The sequence below is a fragment of the Arachis duranensis genome, chromosome 7 (genome assembly GCF_000817695.3).
Source record: "Arachis duranensis cultivar V14167 chromosome 7, aradu.V14167.gnm2.J7QH, whole genome shotgun sequence".
Taxonomy (NCBI): domain Eukaryota; kingdom Viridiplantae; phylum Streptophyta; class Magnoliopsida; order Fabales; family Fabaceae; genus Arachis; species Arachis duranensis.
In genome coordinates this window covers 32,087,217-32,087,729 of record NC_029778.3, presented here as the reverse complement: position 1 = coordinate 32,087,729, position 513 = coordinate 32,087,217, and positions in this window count along the sequence as shown.

Here is a 513-nt window from a genome sequence, read left to right as displayed (position 1 = left end):
ACCTTAATCTATGGTGTGTAGAAACTCCACCGTTGAAAATACATAAGAACAAGGTCTAGGCATGGCCGTGAGGCCAGCCTCCCAATGATCTAAGATAGCATAAGAATGAAGATAGCTACCAAGATGATCTAGAGATCTAAAGTGATCAAAAGATGAAAATACAATAGTAAAAGGTCCTACTTATAGAGAACTAGTAGCCTAGGGTTTACAAAGATGAGTAAATGACATAAAAATCCACTTTCGGGCCCACTTGATGTGTGCTTGGGCTGAGCATTGAAGCATTTTCGTGTAGAGAATTCTCTTGGAGTTAAACGCCAGCTTTTATGCCAGTTTGGGCGTTTAACTCCCATCCTTGTGCCAGTTCCGGCATTTAACGCTGGGAATTCTGATGGTGACTTTGAACGCCGGTTTGGGCCATCAAATCTTGGGCAAAGTATAAACTATCATATATTTCTGGAAAGCCCAGGATGTTTACTTTCCAACGCCGTTGAGAGCGCGCCAATTGGGCTTCTG